General features: G+C 39.1%; 1 protein-coding gene across 4 annotated transcripts in view; it reads right to left on the reverse strand.

The window, feature by feature from the left end:
* The window catches only part of LOC149783122 (uncharacterized), a 113,499-nt gene that overhangs the window by 78,812 nt on the left and 16,743 nt on the right, over positions 1–17,944 (reverse strand). The gene's annotated exons all lie outside the window — the stretch shown is intronic.

The raw sequence follows: 17,944 nt of genomic DNA on the forward strand, positions 1-17,944 counted from the left end.
ACAAAGCTTCATGCCACATTTGGTTGGAACCAAACAAACCTTGGTTAAGTAATGCTATGAAAACCTAATTCAAAAGGATAGACATAAAGAAACCAAGGTCAGGAGAAGAGGCAATAAAGGGACATAACTTCTATAAATGATGGGAAGTTTAACAGACCTTCCGTTCCAGACCAAATAAAGCTTCCTACGCGAACTTTCTCCATAGAAGCCTCGGATTTCACTTTTACAGCCTTCTACGGAAGCTAATTTTCATGCATTTCAGACCGGATGCATCGATTGGTCGCGCCGGTGTGTTAGTAAATATAGCATTCGAGACAGGAAAAATAAATTACCGGGGATAAGTTTTGTGTTAATTTTTTTGTTGTCATTAGGGGCTACTTTGGCCAATTTTACGTCGCATTAAAATAATATACTTGAAAATAATATGAGTTCGAAAACTAGCACAGTTGGAGAGCCTCATTCTGCCAGATTAGCGCGAGAACAATTAGCGGCGGTAAAGAAACTTATTCCAACAAAAAAATTATTCAAGAAAAATGTTCGCGATTACGAAGACGCAAAGTATCATTTTACCGATTTATCGTCGAGATTTTTAAGTCCAGTCACCGAAACAGTTGAGCGAGTCGCATATGGTGACAAAAAAGATGATAAGGAACTCAGGAAACGCGGAATTGTTCCCATGGTGAAAGATATTGAGGAACACACTTGAGCAGTGCCAGGTCAGCTTGAACAAATTCACCAGGGACAAGCACAAGCACAAGCGCGGCAAGAACAATTGCAGCAAGCACAAGTGCCACAAGAACAACCGCAACAAGAAGAAGAAGAGGAGGATAGTCGGGGGGAGAGAGAACCTCGAGATGTAATAAAAGAAAAATTTACTGATGGTGGTTGGACTACGATGGAAAAACAATTCAAATTGTTTGGTGATGATATTAATGCACTTGGTGTGTTTGCGGAAGATTCTTTTAACAGTAGGGCGAGTTTTTTAACAGGAGACGGATTGAAAAAAATTAAATCGCGAGAAATTTGGTATAATAATATATACCGAGCTAGAGTTAATTACCCCCGGGTGGTGAGATCGGATCCTGTTTATATTCGTTTTTTAGAAACCGCAAATGCGAGGCGTTTATCTAACATAGAAAAATCGATAAAACCACAACAGCAGGAATTGGGGGCAAGACCAAAACGAATAAAATCCACCGATACATCTTCGGTACTTTCCCCAACGGGGGGGGAGAAAAAAATCACGGTGCCGTTTATACATTTTACCGATGATGCTATTGAACACCTCAAGGGGAGCGAGGATAATTTAATTAACGTTGCCAAATTTGGTTTCGAAGAAAGAGAGAAATATTTGTTTTCCAGATATTTTGATAGATATACCGAAGATGAATGGATTCCCACGGTATATTTTGCTTCAAAGAAAAAACCCGTCAAACTTGATGATCCCGGTTACCAAAAATTTCTAGAAAAATTAGAAAAAACAGAAAAACCGAAGGAACCAGAAGAAGAAGAAGAAGATGAAGATTTAATATCGTCGTTACATTCGCAAATGTTTCCAGAACCTAAAACAGGAAGCGGATATACCGTTTGCCCTGATAGCGTCGCCAACGACGTATCTCGCCTTGAAATATTAATCGGAGGAAAGCGAGCCGGAAATAACTCTCATGAAATAATCAACGAGGCCTCAGATATTTGTCAGCGATTATTTCGCGGCGGCGTCATCGATTCTTACATTTACAAAGAACTCGTCGATGAACTCATCGATTAAAACAACGCAATTGAAATAACATGATTGTTCACAAACATCAGCGCAGACCTAGACAGGTCCGCATAGTTAACTCTCGATTGCCTGTATACAAATATATTCACGGCAATGGATTCGGCGACATTGTTAAAAGTTTTGTTACGCGAGTAGTCCCTAAAATAGGACCCGCAGCTAAGCAATTCGCGTCAAAAGCAATAGGAAAGATCGGCGAGACTGTCGTTTCTGGTATTGGTAATTTGGCCACTAAAGGCTTCGATTTTGTCAGAGGTAAAATATCAAATTTAACTCGTAAAAAAAAACAGCCCGTCAAATTACCTAGCACCAGCGAAATGCCCCCCGAGGTCAGCAAAGCTATAAACGACGCAGCAAATAAAAAAATAAATGAACTAGGACAGGAAGTTGCTAACACAAATCTAGCACAGGAAGTAGCGAACACAAGTTTTGTTTCGGGTAGCGGACTTCGTTTTAGATGAAATTCTTATTAATAAATGTTCGCACAAGTGTCAAACGAAGTGTTCGACATGGACGAGCCTGTAGGTAGAGATACATCCGTGCGAGATTTCCAGTATTTCTCGTACGACGCAGTTGAACCAAATACTGGAAATCGCTTGGAAATTCAAGTTCACGATACAACAAGATATTTTCTTCCATCTGAGGCATATATCGAAGTTGTTGGGGAAGTTGTTAAAACGGATGGTACCAATTATGGAGCAGATTTTAGAGTCGGATTTGTTAACAACGGTATTATGGCATTATTCAAGAGCGCCACTTACATGATTGATGGAAGAGAAATTGAGTCAATTACCAACGATGTTGATTTGGCAACAACGATAATAGGCCTAGCTAGATACTCGGATGATTTTACTAGATCAGCTGGCAATAGTATGATGTTTGCCAAGGATAATACTGATCGTCCCGAAAGTAGGCCGTTCCTTGTCAGACAACCAAACAATCACGCCGCTCCTGCTGTTCCCAATAATGATGTCGAAGATATGATCATTAAATCTTATCCTGATTATAATCTCGGATTTACCACGCGAAAGTCTATGCTAACACCAGGTAACAGAAGATTCTCTTGTGCTATCCCGTTATCCCATATATTCGGATTTTGCAGACATTTCAGGAAAATTATCTACGGAGCAAAACATACTGTTACGTTTGTCAGAAAGGAAAATAGCAATGATGCTATCTGGCGAGAAGGTGCCGTCGATTACGCTACTGGCGTGATAGGTCCCAATGATGCCTCGCAAAATAACGGCATAGTAAGATTACTTAAATTTACCTTGTGGATGCCAGCGATAACTCCATCAATGATCGAAGAAGAAAAATTATTGTCATTTATGAACCAAGGCGGTAAATCTGTCATGTCATGGCTGACAACAACAACAGATTCCATAAACATCAATATTAATGGTGATTTTACTTGGCGTATTGCATCGCAGCAGGGTACCTCTGCACCTAGGCATATCTTTATCGCTTTTTTGCGTACCAATAGATATCATCAATTATACAGTCACATGATATTTGATCACATTGGAGCAACAAACGTATCGTTGAGGATAAACGGCCAACAAGAGCCATCCGAGGAAATATCGATTGATTTTGCCAACCATTCTACGGCTCGTGCGTATCATCGCTTGTTAAGTTTCATGGGTCGCGATCAAAATATCGATACGGGATTGCAAATATCGCAGCTAAATTTTAATAATTTTTATCCTATCTATTACTTTTCCCTGGAGCATCTTGATCTGGTAAAGCAATCTGTCGTTGATATCCATTTCAAAGCCAGAATTAACACAGGTGGACTTAATCACAAAGCGATCGCGGTTATTCTCAGCGATAGAACAATGATCTTGGAAGGAATTAGTGGCAGAATGAGAGTTATCGACGCACCTGTTGAGAAAATGTAACTTTGAAGATTTTCTAAATTTAGATTAAACGATTATTAATATGCCATACGAACACGTCACCGTAACTCTGACCCCGGGTCAGATGAAAAAGCTCCAATCAGCGATATCAAAGCGATGCGGTTTGAAATTAACCTTGAAAAACGATCAAATTCAGGGCGGTCCTAACAAACTATCGCTAACTAGGGGTCAACGTGAACGTTTCACCAAAGCCAAATCAGCGAATTCCGGCGTTCATGTGAATCTTAGTATAGGTGCCATCAGAGACATGGTCAAAACGGGCGGAATTTTCCCTTTCCTAGCTGCTATTCCTGGATTATTATCCGGGGCTCTTCCGGCAATTGCAAAAGCGATAGGATTAGGTGCGGCCGGAGCTGTAGGCGACAAACTAGTACACAAAGTAATGGGAGGGCGATATGGTAAAAAAAAGGGAAGCAGCCTCTATCTAAGACGACCCCCGTACGGATCCGGCCTAAGATTAGCACGGCCTATTCAAATTTAGATTTATTCAACGAAGCAAAAAATAAAAAAATAAAATTTTTCAGAGGCGTATTTATGTGGGATCAACTACCAGAAAAACCAAATTCCACCGAGACGGGAATAATAAATCTCGATTCAAATACTGGCCCTGGCACACATTGGGTCGCCTACGCGATTAATCCTCGCGAAGTTGTTTATTTTGACTCGTACGGACTAGCTCCACCAAAAGAATTTATCGATTACGTGTCAAAGTTAAATATTCCAATTTGGTATTCGACACTTCCGACGCAGACGTTAATGGATCCACCGATATGCGGTCCTGAATCAATTAATGTCCTTGATGCAATTTCAAAATCATCCGACCCGTATCATAGGATCGTATTTAAATACGCCGTAGATAAATATCATGGTTGATATTTACGGTAGATTTATCTACAGGAAGAAGGAAGCAGAAGTGACTGACGTCGATCTATCAAAGTTCGCCACAAGGGATGATATTAACAATCTTCTATCGCTGTCAGAAGTGGATCCTGGCGAAGTTGCTATTTTTCAGAGCCGCGAAGGGAGATTACAAACAAGCAACGTCAAAATAACTGATATAATCAAGCGAGACGAATATAACGATCGCATTAATCAATTTACTCACCTATCAGATTCGGTATCAAAATCCATCGCTGATATCGCCGATATTATAGCGAAGTTACCCCTGAAGGCTAATATCGCGGATGTGGAAAAAAAAGGACAACGAGTTATCAGCAACGTTGCTTCTGAAGGCCGATAAAACATTATACGACGATCTTCAGGACAGAGTGACAAAAAGACTTAACAGGCTAAATAACGATCTTAAAAAACTCGACGATACCTTAACTAAATTTAGTAAAAAAATCGAGGAAGATATAAAAACATCCAGCGATACTTCCTCCGCTGCAAACAAACTAGCAAAGAAAAGAGTCGATCAAGCATCACATGACGATCTCAACAAGAGAGTAAGTAAAATCAACGAGGATATTACTAATATTCTTGCCGATGTTACCGAAATAAATATCGTAATGAGTCAGAAAAGCGATAAAACATCGCACGACGATATCAACAAGGAAATAAAAAGAATCAACGAGAATATTGACAACATTGACAGGGATCTTAACATAGTGCATGGATTGGCGCTTCAAAAAGTCGATACATTGGTGTACGACGGAGAAATTCGAGATTTAAGAGCGAAACTTCTCGACGCAACTACAAAAATTAGCGATATTAACACAAAAATATCGTCAATGAATCTTGGAAGATTGGCGCGTATTTCGATACCAGCGGAGGTAGAAACAAAAAAAATTGATTGTCATGTACCATTTGTGGTAAAAACACTGAATGGTATATGGACACCCGAGAATGACACATTTAGCTTCACCGCGCCAATTACTGGCATATATCGAATATATTTTATCGCTGGGTTAAAATTCAATGTGAGAGCCGGGGATCGTCACATAGATGAATATTATCCCGGATTTTTAATTATTTTTCCGAGGAAATATTTACGTCAGAACCACCAGATAGATCCACGATAATAAACATAAAAGTACAGATCAATTATCATGTAATTTTCGAATATTTATCCGGAGCACCACAATTGGTTGAATAAATTAACTAATAAATGACCGCATCGGACTACCGATACAATCAGGTGCGCTCATGGCAGGATTCGTTAAAAAAGCTCCTCGACGAGTATCAGGTAAAAATAAAAAAATATCAACGCAGATTAATTGCCATCGATGTTGCTGTGTACGCGGTAAGCGCAATAATTGCTGGCGCAGGTATAATCTTATCCACGGTAACAACAATCGCGCCGATCGCAGCAACGATAATAATCTCGTCGACAACAACAATCGCCGGTGTTCTCAATATCATCGCAAGAAAAATATCATCATGCACGAATGAAAAATTGTCTCTATACACGAGTAAATTATCCCAGGTCAACGAGGCGTATTCGAAATTCGAGAGTCTCAACGACGGCGTTATATCCGATCTAGAATTTTCTGTGATGGTAAATATCTACTCTGAGATTGAACAAATGAATATCAATAATGTCGGAACTAACTCAAATCGTGACAAACACGACACCGCCGATAACAACGCTGATATCGGCAAGCTCAACCAGGCCAGAATTTAGTATCGATTTTCCAATACCAATTAGCGTCAAGGAAATTGCGCTGTCACAGTTACGCGTCTACAACAGCTGGCCCAATGTTAGGTCGAAATCATTCGGTAGATTATCATCGAATAATTTGCTTGTTTTTGCCAATAAAAACCGCCCCGATGGAACTCCCGATTGGATAGTTGTTGGCATACCAACAGGCAGTTACGAAATTGAGCAACTAGATAAGGAACTTACCAGTAGGATATTGAATATAACCGGCGATGCTAATCCAGGAATAAAAATATTAGCACACGAACCAACGTTGTCATCGATAATCGAAGTAAAATTGCCATATGTCGTCGATATTTACCAGTCATCGATTAGGACAGTTCTAGGTTGGCCCGAAATCGCACCTCTGGCAAAACCAGAAAAATCTGATTTTATTATTCCAGGTTGGCACGAAGAAGCTCCTCCAGAACTACCGGAGCCAAAAAAATCAGATTTTACCACCGACGAAGGATGGTACGGAGATATCAAACACAAGCCTCTGATCCACAATGCCATCAATCTCATGAATAGCCACAAATTTAACTTGGTGATGTTTGCTTTTACTTTTAGGGACGAAAGAATTCTCTCGTGGTTGCCTCTTCCCAAAATTCCCCCCGGTGTGAAAATCTTCGACGCTACCAATATTAACAGGATAATATTTCCCATAGACGGTATCTTGATAAGAAGAACCCTCGACGAATTTAATCAAGAACATAAATTACATTTAAATTTATTGCGGGAATCCTTTCATGAATGCATCTTAAATAAATCAGGTTCATGTAGCGAAATTATCGAACGCGTGAAGATTTTAAATCAACTCGCGAATGATGTTGAATATTATCACGGTATGTTCATTCGGGCGATAATCGACGATATATCAATTGCCGATTATGTTCTTCCTATTAGCAAATTCGAGTTGATCAGAAATTCAGGAGAAAAACAAAAATTCATGAGAGTATTTGGATTAACCGAGGAAACGCTACCAAATTTCAAATTTCCCGATTATGATGTTGATAAAATGAGAAAATCCGTCGTTGATACCATCGATGATTTATTTCCGAAATTACATGCCGCGTGGACTAAAAAAATACAATCAGAATCGATTCTCAAACATAATAATGATCCTGCCGGGCAAGGGCGGCATATCTCGCCGGGTATCGTTAACATAACGGAGGTTATCGCGATTTATCTTCACGCGGACGTCGTTGAAGGTAGCTACAACGTGGATTCGTCTGTGTCAGAGCAGGCACAGCAAGGATTTATCTTATATTCGTTTTCACCTAGCGCATCTCCAGGATATTTGATAATAAAAGAACCAGTAAATCCGTTTTATCTGCGATGTCACAATCGATTATTGTCGAGGATAAATTTCAAACTGACGGATCAAAACGGAAATTTACTTGATATACGCGAAGAAACGCTGAGTATCAACTTGCTGGTGAGATCGTAGAATTGGAATCGAAGATTCTTAAGATTCTTAAATCTGCCCGCCAGAGAAAAATAACCAAAAAAATAAATAAAAACCAGGAAATTTTTCAAAATTAGTAAAATTTTTTAATTTTGATGGGGTAAATACCTGTCAAATTGAGTAATTTATATAATTTAGTAAATCTGTTGGGGTAAATACCCGTCAAATTGAGTAATTTATATAATTTTATGTTTTTGATGGGGTAAATACCCGTCACAATTTCAGTAAATAAATTAATTTAGTAAATAATAAAAAAAAATAATAAAAATCAGGGAAATTAAGAAATTTGTGTAATTTTATGGTTTTGATGGGGTAAATACCCAACAAATTGTGTAATTTATATAATTTCGTGAATCTGCTGGGGTAAATACCCGTCAAATTGAGTAATTTATATAATTTCGTAAATTTGTTGGGGTAAATGGTAGTCAGAAACAAGAAAATTGCACAATTTCAGTAAAATGAATAAAAAAAAATAATAAAAATTAGAATTGGAATCGAAGATTCTTAACATTCTTGAAATTTTGTTTTTTTTTTGTGGCAAGAATGAAAATCAAAGATTTTTAAGAATCTTAAGAATCTTTGACGCTAATTTTACTTTCATCGACCAGCTTTTTTAGCTGCCTGACGCGCGAGCTGGTAATTTTTCTTGACTCATATTCGTCAGACAAACTCGACCTAACTTTTTCTACCAGTGTCGATAATTTAACAAAATCCTCGATTTGATCATCGCTGACAGTCGCAAGAGATTGGTACATGGCAATCTGGAATTTCTTTATAAATTTGTATTCTGACGGTAGCGTGTATCTGTATTCGAGTTTTCCTTGGACGATCGTCTCAAACTCGGACCGGATTTTACTTGTGTCCAAATCTGAGGATAAATTTATGTTTTTTTTCCTCAGATTCTCGATAGCTTCGATGATGCTGTTTATATTTTCTTCGTTCATTATATAATTTTTGTAATATTCAATTAATTTTAGTCTGAAATTATCGGAATATAGTAAAACTCGATCCACTCGCCAAATTTATATGAAAACGCCGCGTTAGTTATTTTTTCTGCCACTCGCCACACCGAGGCATGATTGATACTGAAATGCTTTGCTGCGACATTTATCGATGTAAATGCAAGCTCTTCATTTGTTTCTTTATTTATTGATTTAACCGCCCTGGAATATTTTGGAGATCTACCAACGTTACTACTGTGAAGTAAATTTTCACTCTGCGTCACCACTCTAAGATTGGATATTTTGTTATTGAGTTTATTTCCGTCAATATGGTCAATAACAAGACCATCCCTGATAGGTCCGTTGTGACATTCGAATACAAACCTGTGGCATAAATAACTTGCGCATCTTCGTTTTTTGTTTTTGTTGATGGAAAAAAAAAGATAACCCAAGTTTTTAATCTTACCGACATGATACTTTGTTTTGGTATTTCTGACAACACCATCCGATGATGCCTCGTATCCAGTGATCGTTGGATGAGATTTGAACTCGCATGTAATTGTTGTTTCTGGAATTGTTGATTTTGGAATCGCTGATTTTGGATTCATATATAATATTTTATATGTCTAAATCGTTATTTGCCTTGAATCGATTAATATAATCTTCTTCGCATGTTATAACCGACGAGGATCTTTTTTCATAATATCGCCGCAATTCTCGATAATTTTTTCCTCCGCAGGCCAAACACAATCGAGTTTTCCCTCGCGTGCCAACTTGGCAAACTAAACATCGCTGTGGTCCTTTGCTACCACGCCGAATCGCATGTATGTGAGCGCCGCAATAATCACCTCTACAAGATTTGTCACAGAATTTTGTTGAGTCGATTAATATCCATTTGCAATGCATTATTATAATTTAAACATATGTTTAAAATATAATCATGGACGCATTTGATCTTGATGAGGCAGAATATATTATACCTGAAGTTGACCGAGCGAAAAAAGAATTTTTCGATGATGGAGCTGTTCACACTTGGTCGACTTGGAAAACAAATTCTGTTGATGCTACGATGAATCTGGAGCGTGCTAAGAAAATAATCGAGCATATAAAAATCGAACACTCCGAAGAGCAATTTATCTTTGGAATAAAATTTATCGCACAAATGCCCGACAATACTTGGATTATTCGTGATAAACGAGATCCAGTGCGTGGCGGTAAGAAAAACGTTGTCCTCGATAAAAACTCTAAGCATGGATTGTTACTTGGAATCGATGGCCCTTATTACGCTAGGGCATATCCATCTAGTGCAGTCGTTTATGGAATTTATCGGCTAAATAACAATCCGGATGTGAAAAATCTACCTGCGATGAAAGAATCACCGATGATAAATTGCGTGGCTGAGCGCGTCATCGAACACATGAAAAACGCCCGACGTGGATCTGGTTTAACACAATTAAGGCTAGATAAAATTAATGCGTGGGCAAGGACCGTTGCTAATGGTGCATCGGTGGACGATGTAGCTGCGTTGAGTAAAAAACTTAAATTTCCTATTACCGTGAAAACGTTATCGGGAGAAATATTATACTCGTCGCCGTATAAATCTCGAGGAGCGCCAATCGAAATTGTTGATCACAATTCACATGCGTGGTCGCAGTCGGTAATGATATTTCCGCGGGATCGTGTGGTTAAATTTTATCCCACGGAAAATTCTACGGAATTTTCTGCGGAGAATAATAATTCCGATTCCATGTTCAGATTTATCCAATATCGATATGGTTATTCTCGAGCGAAGAAAGATACGACCAATTTATTTTGCCATGCGGTGATATTTACCGGGATGAAATATTACACGAGTCGATGAGGAAACTCGCGGTGAAATATTCGTCGAATCCCGATCAGTTGCTAACGAATTGCTTTACAGTTCCGTCTGTTGCTGCTCACGCTGCTAGGGAGAAAAACTCGTGGAAGCCTACAAGGAATGAATATCTCGCTGATATTCAACTTAGTTGTATCGAATACGGCCATGGCGGATTGTGGAATACCAAGTACAATTTTGAAGATATGATTTCCGTTGACATGAGCGCGTGTTATCCTGGAAGTTTCCTTGGATATGGCGATTGCGCAGATTATTTTGCTAAATTCGGCCATCCTACCAGCGAGATGACAAGGGTAGCGATTAACGGACCGTTGCCTGATTTTGTCATGACCGAATTCGCTTGTGTAACGTCGTTCGAGTTTGCTGAAAATTTACATAAAATCTGCTACATTTGGTTTGGCAGGCATTTATCTCAGCGCCGTTGGGTTCCTACGGTGTTGTTGAGATATATGCTGGATTCGTCGATGTTAGTATCGTTGACAGTGAGCGAGGCGATTATATCTTACAGAAAACAGACCGATGTGTGGTTGCCAACAGACTGTGACAACGCGAAAGATATAGGAAGAAAAATAATTGGCAAATTTACTCAAGGTGGATCCGTTGATCATAAACACCGGCACGCTAGATTATTTATCAATGACGCCGAGATGGATTTTATAATCGCCGATACGGTATTGCGAGGAATATTCTGCAACAGAGAGAATATTATCATTGATGGAGCAAAGTTAGGTACCGTAATTAGCTACCTTGACGGAGAATCAGCGCAATATACGCATTTGCGGTCGTCGATGCTCGCTTGTGTTAGTATAAATTTACTCTCGATGATAAATAAATTTTCTGATATCGTGGTAAGAGTCGCGACGGATTCATTTTATATCGATAAAAAATACCAGTGTAGGCTGGAAAATTTAATCACCGATGGAAGTTCATGGGGAACTTGGAGGATAAAAAACGAGGATATCCTAGATTATTGTGAAGACGCCGATGTTGAAGATTGCGATGAATTTCATCAAGGTAAATTTGAAAAATCTTCGATTTTGGAAATATCGGCAGCCGCATCTGCGTTCGATCCAATTTCACGCAGCAAATTCGTTTACCTAAATGGGCCTGGTGGTAGCGGTAAAACAAAGCGAGCAATAAACTTATTTGCGAACTCCGACGTGATTGTGTTGACTCCGACTCACAGATTAGCGCGAGAAATAAAGCAGCGCGGAGTTAATTCTTGCACGTATCACAGTTATTTCAAATACAGCGGTGGATCATGGGACTCGGCTCGCATGGGAAACAAATATATCAACAAGATCATTATATTTGATGAGATTTGCATGGTGAATTTAGATATATTAAAATCGATCTTGACTTGGTTGGAAGGGAAAAATACCGCTGTGATAATGTGCGGAGATCATGGCCAACCTGATCCTATCGATGGTGAATCGCCTCACGAATGGCTCAGAAACTTCGTTGACTATTATGAGGAAATCGACGCCGATTATAGATCGACTGATATTTTACTGACCGAATTTAAGAAATTAATTCGATTACAACCGAATAAGATTCAGTGTGACGTTATGAGAAAAATAATCGACGAAACTCCGATAAGCGATTTTCTAAATTTGTGGCGTCCCGATCATCTGATCTTTGCTAGTAGGAAAATTATTCGTGATATTATTCAGGAAATGTTATTTAAGCTGCATTGCGAAAAATTTCCAACGCTGCAGGTACTGTTATGCTACAGGCCAGCTAATACTAGGCGACAAAATATTAATATTATTTTGCCGTGTGGAAAGGAAAAGATTTTGGTCCTAAATGATATTATCTTTGTTGATATTAATCTTGTCAATGACGCGATAAATGCAGAAAAATCACCGTGGAAACTAGGATACGCAACAACGATACACTCGTCGCAAGGATTGACCGTAGATGGCCAAGTTTGGATCGTCGATGATAGAATTTCCTGGTCAAATTTGGTATATTTAGCCGTGTCGAGAGTAAGAAAATTATCTCAACTAGGACAAATTCGAGTAAATTACATCAGTGACGCTGGTGGTAGTTGAGTATCTTCTGGTACTATTTGTAATTCTTCTTTGGTAAATCCGCGTTGAGGCGCTAACGAATCTAGGATATAAATAGCTGGTCTTCCTGACGATCTTGTTACGGCGGATATTTTGTGAGTTGTAACGCTCCAGGTTGGGTCGGTTGCTCTTTTTCTGCCTCCTTCAGCCTCGCCTTCTTTATACAAATATCTGACTGTGACGCTACCTAGTACAGGCTGAATTGTGGAATCTCGCTTTAGGGGTATATTCGATTTTGTAATTGCAATTGCGGGTTTCATTGCTATCGTTCGAGTTACTTCGTTATTTAACGCGTTGATTACATGAGGCAATCTTGATACCCAATCGTGAGATCGATTATTCTGAATAAATTCACGCGCGTATTGGTATCCGAATAATTGTTCTGCAAGCGTTTTATTATATCTTTCGACGATAGCTTGATTGTGATGAACACCTACAATACCGCGACGGATTTTGACATTATTCTTTTTCATCAATGAAGTAACCGCACCAAGAAATTCTCGACCCGGATCAACCTGGAGAAGATTCGGCCATGTCAACGGGGATCGTGAATAAATTTCGTTAAATGCCTTTGCAATTTCCGTTGCTGTTTTATTCGATAACGGCTCTGCTTCTTTATACCTGCTAGCAATATCAACGACTGTTAAAACGTATTTGTATGTGACGCCGCCAACGGTATCGTGAGGAAGAAACATAAGATCCGCCTGATGAACCTCATTAGGTACACTGATGGTGAAACTCGCGTATGGTATTTTCTTAGGCGGAGGAAGATATATTTGCCAGATTGCCTGTTTTGATAACCACGATTCAGCGACAGATTGTTTTACTTTAGCGGCCTTGGCGAGTTTGGCGATCGCTGATTTTCCTCGCCAGAATCCACGCGGAGAATAATATATCTGCTCCATTATTATTTACCAGCACCGAATACTAATTTGCCTTTCATTGCGCCTTTTATCAACCAGGATGCCAACTTCTCTTTGAAACTTTTGTCAGGAATTGCGTTTAGTGCGTGAATTAGCCTGATATCAGCGAGATGCCTTTGTTGTAAATCTCCGCTGCGATATGCGAGGTCATGGTAGTAACAAGCTCTATCGATGGCGTTTACCGGATTTTCACCCTGAAATGGTTGGTTATTATCGTCGAGTCTGATATCGAGCCTTGTTCCGGGTCCACAATAATTGTATCCTGGTAGATGCTTCTCTCCCGGATATTTCGCCCAGGGTAGCCCAGGTAGATTTTTCATGGAGGCGGCAATGTCTCCTCCGGTTCTAGTTTTTTTTTTACAAATCTGAACTTGCGTGTCTTACAAACTTCGCATTCTCCTGCAATTGCGTTCCTGTTATTTCGTGTAACGATTTCGGTTGGATTTATTGTAGCTGTGTGCATGCGGCACTTAACACAATATAGATCCATGTATTCTAGTAACATGAATGTAATTGATTTTTCAGCCACGAAGCGACACGAGCAGGTAAAACATCACGCGGTATTACCGAATTCGATTAGAATGATAATTATTGGCCCATCTGGATCTGGTAAGACGCAATTGTTATTGAATTTGATCATGCGATGGCTAAAATGGGACAAATTGTATTTGGTTGCACCATCCGTAGACGATCAGCGATGTTATCAGGTGCTAAAAGAATTTAGCGACAATACCGACGAAGGCACAATCAAATTCATCACAGACATCAATGAAGCTCCATCCGTGGAAAATTTGGACGGCGATGTTAATAATCTTGTTGTTTTCGATGATGTTATGCTGGACAAGCAAACCAACCCGGCTAGGATATTCTCGCGTGGCAGACACAAGAACACCGATGTTATTTACGTAACACAGAGATATACGCAGATTCCCAAGGTGATTAGGGACAATTGCAACATTTTATCGGTATTCAATGGCGTGGACACGCACACGCTGAGAAATATCCATCAGACCTGGTGTTACGGCGACATGGATATAAATAAGTTTAAAAATTTGTTCAGCCGCGCTCAGGCAACGCCGCATGGTTTTATTACGATAAATCTTCACGATCCACGCAGTCGGTATCGAATTGGTCTCGATCAAATTTATTCATGAGAAAGCAGCCCGCGTTGCAACAAAAAAATTCCCTTAATTTATTTTTCCTGTCTCGAACGCTATATTTACTAACACACCGGCGCGACCAACCGATGCATCCGGTCTGAAATGCACGAAAATTAGCTTCCGTAGAAGGCTTTATTTTTGAATTCTGAAGCTTCTACAGAGAAAGTTCTCGTAGGAAGGTTTATTTTGGCGAAACGCAAAGGTCTGTTAAACTTCCCTGCTGCTATGGTATGGAAAGGAATGCTGGAAATCGTGTGGGTGTGTGTGTGTGTGTGCATGGATGGATGCATGCATGTATGATGTATTAGTGTTTAATGGCACCTCACAAAACTATACTGTGCCAATTAAAAGTAAAGTTCTATAAATAAAAAAATACAGAACTCAGAAAAACTTTAGGACAAACCCATGCAAATAAATGTAAACATTAAGTACCACAACACAAAATATAAACAGTCAAAATATCATTCTGAAAAATGTATAAAACAAAATAAATGCAAAGTAGACTGGACAGGACAGATAAGAAAGTACTTTCAGCAATACAACATAGGCAATGAAAACATCTGAAACCTTGAATGGGCAAAATGAAATTTCAGTTGACACAGAAATATTTCTGTTATGGTCAACTGTCAATTTGAAAGAAATGGACAACAGTATACTTAATTCATCCTATGACACATGGGTCCAACATTAGTTTCCTTCTCAAGACAGATTTCTTGGAATGGACATATGACTGACAAAACCTACAGAGATCGTTCTGTTTTATTAAACCAAATGAAATTAAGAAGCTGGAAAACTACTCACTGGCTTGTTGGTCAAACCTAAGTTCCTAAACCCAATTAATCTAGTTCAGTGTGACAAAATCAGAACAGTGCTATAACAGGATAGAAAAGTTTTGATATTCCATGGTTGTCCCTGGAAACCCACTGTGACATTACCAGATGGCCAGCAGATTTTTTTCTTGCTGTCCAGCAAATTACTGCAATTGCCTCCAAGATTGACTGCTGTAATAAAAATTATTTGACAACTTCTGTCACATACATAATCAGTCAACAATAGTAACACCTTATGCATCATGTTATGGTAGCATGACATAACAGTACACAATACACAAAACTGATCATGGGTCCTACTTTTAGAAATTGGCACACATGTTATCACTCCTATTTAACTGTTATGAGATCAACAAATAAATAAAAAAACTGTTTCCCTGGTGGTATATGTGGCTTCATGTAGTAGGCCAGTTAGTTATGCAGATACTGTATTTCATGAGTTGTGTTATGCTCTATGTCAATTCAAAACGATGCTGAAATACTTTGTGCATGAAAAGAATTAGTTGCATTTAGCTACATTTAATGATGTTAACATGAACATTCACCAAGTTACAGATGCAGACATCATTCATGATGCTGTGCAAAATGAACTATAATAGACCTGCCAACCCTGACGAGTCTGTCTCAGTAAGGCATTTTTTTTCTATAAGTTTGACCAGTTTTCAGTAAGGTGTAACAAAATATAAACTGCTTTTGTAAAGCTGGAAAGTGTAATTAAAAGTTCGGTATTTGGAATGTGCAGCGAAGATAAATGTTATGTTCAAATTAAAAGTTTGTAAAGACTTTATTTACCACTAGTACAGTTGCACAAATTTTAGTTCCAGACCCTATGCAGCTCAATGGCTTGTTGATGTCTGTGAACTTGATGTAATTCTTGGAAATTCTTTTTCCCATTTCACATGACGACAACAATCATATTTCTCGCCACGAGTCATACTCAAATTGGCATGTGATGTCCAATAAATATAATGGTGTCCTTGCCAGATTTTATTCACAAGAATCTGAATATTCCTTTTTAATTTTCTGTGTTGACTGTCAACACTTTTCAAGAGGCTTATTTTCCCATTTGTTTTAAACACACCGCTCTGGTGGACTAGTGGTTAGAGCATCTGCCTCGGATGCGGGAGGTCGTGGGTTTGATCTCTGGCTGAGTCATACCAAAGACTCACAAAAATTGTACTAACAGCTGCCTTGCTGGGCATTCAGCATTAAAAGGTTAGTGTTAGGACTGATTGGCCTGGTGTCAGGATAATGTGACTGGGTGTAACATCATGCTACATGTCTGCGACATGATGCCCCAGTGCTAGACATCGCTATAAACTGCCACAATGCAGACATGGTAGCAATATGACTGAAAAATTGTTAAAGCTACATTAAAAATCCAAATCACATCACACACACATCATTTTAAACATGCATCACCTGCTAGATGCCATTTAAAAAAAAGACCTATGATCAACAGTTTGGTCATGCAGGTGCTTCACGTCTGATAGCTGCTGTAAAGTTAGTCTGGTGACCTGACTAATTTCACTACTTCTAATATGAAACCTTGATCCAAATGAAACACAGATGAACAAAGTTTCCTGACATTTTGGCAATGATCATTTTTTCCGTAGTTTTTGCTTTTATGCCATAAGAGTTGGCAGGACTGCTATAATCATAAAACAAATCATAATGCTATTTTTAGAAGTTTATTAAGATCTGCTTATAATCCACGGGTAGCCAGCTTACTACAAGCAAGGCAAGCTTAGAATCCATGGGTAGCCAGCTTATTTTGAGCAAGGCTAGCTTATAATCCATGGGCAGGCACCTTACTACAAGCAAGGCAAGCTTATAATCCACAGGTAGCCAGCTTACTACAAGCAAGGCAAGTTTATAATCCATGGGTAGCCAGCTTACTACAAGCAAGGCAAGCTTATAACCCATGGGTAGCCAGCTTACTACAAGCAAGGCAAGCTTATAACCCATGGGTAGCCAGCTTACTACAAGCAAGGTAAGTTTATAATCCACAGGTAGCCAGCTTACTACAAGCAAGGCAAGTTTATAATCCAGGGTAGCCAGCTTACTACAAGCAAGGCAAGTTTATAATCCATGGGTAGTCAGCTTACTACAAGCAAGGCAAGCTTATAATCCACAGGTAGCCAGCTTACTACAAGCAAGGCAAGTTTATAATCCTGGGAAGCCAGCTTACTACAAACAAGGCAAGCTTATAATCCATGGGTAGACAGCTTACTACAAGCAAGGCAAGCTTATAATTCATGGGTAGCCAGCTTGCTACAAGCAAGGAAAGCTTATAATCCACAGGTAGCCAGCTTACTACAAGCAAGGCAAGTTTATAATCCA

This window comes from Sinohyriopsis cumingii, chromosome 14, assembly GCF_028554795.1.
Source record: "Sinohyriopsis cumingii isolate HCF-2022 chromosome 14, ASM2855479v2, whole genome shotgun sequence".
NCBI classification, from domain to species: domain Eukaryota; kingdom Metazoa; phylum Mollusca; class Bivalvia; order Unionida; family Unionidae; genus Sinohyriopsis; species Sinohyriopsis cumingii.